Source organism: Myotis brandtii, unplaced genomic scaffold (assembly GCF_000412655.1).
Source record: "Myotis brandtii unplaced genomic scaffold, ASM41265v1 scaffold5483, whole genome shotgun sequence".
Lineage (NCBI taxonomy): Eukaryota > Metazoa > Chordata > Mammalia > Chiroptera > Vespertilionidae > Myotis > Myotis brandtii.
The window spans coordinates 65,524-66,599 of NW_005370032.1; positions in this window are offsets into that span (position 1 = coordinate 65,524).

Sequence of the window (1,076 nt, forward strand, 5' to 3'; positions counted from 1 at the left end):
AAGAAACATCAGTGATGAGAGAGTCATTGATCAGCTGCTTCCTGCACAGCCCACATTGGAGACTGAGCCCACAACTTGGACATGTTTCCTAACCGGGAATCAAACTGTGATTTCTTAGTTCATAGGTCGGCACTCAACCACTGAGCCACACTGGCTGGGCAAGGGAGTTAACTTTTCAACCTTTGTTTCAAAGAATCTCTGAAAGGTGAGGTAGATACAAAATCAAAACTACTGGATCCTAAGCCCCAAGGCAGTAGCAGCAGAAGGACTAAAACTCCAGCTATTTTCTTTTGCTCACTAACAGATTTCAATGAATGCCTCCATGCCAGTCACACGTACTTGGGACGGTGCCATGACATCCTATCATTGTAGCAAAGAGGATGCAAATTCATAGAGTAATATAGGCTTCCAAGAAGCCCTTACAATGTTTAATGATGCCCGTGTTAAAAATGTTGCTTCTAAGGACATGACTTTCATTAAGTGTAATATTTAGTGACTTTCAAATTTGGGACTCTGTACTTTCTGGATAATTTAAGGACCTACCATAATCATGCACACATTGTATTCTTGACGTTCTACAAGCTCCCATGGAGAATCTGCTTTCGCCGTAGGTTGTGCATCTCCGGCTCGCAAATAATCCCAGCAGCACTTGCAGCCCCGGCCCTGCCAGGTCCCGACTGCACAGAAGTAGCTGACATAGCGGCATGTTCATCCCTGCAGGAAGAGGTCTACGATGTGGATGGAAAAATCGAAGAATATTTCGCTTTCGACAGAAAAGAAGAGTGAGTAGAATTTTATTTGGCACTGACTTAATGGTTTCATAATATTAATTTATTTGGTATTTAGTTTGATTACATGCTCATTTAGTGTATATTTCACTTTCCAAAAGATTTTCCATTCTTTGGAGAGCATTGTGCTCTCAAAAGCTTTCCAGTTCCTGGCAGGAAATGTCTACGCTAGAAGACTGTTTCCCTTTCTTGTCATTTTAAAAATATATTTTTATTGATTTCAGAGAGGAAGGGAGAGGGAGAGAGAGAGAAACAGCAATGATGGGAGAGAATCATTGATTGGCTGCC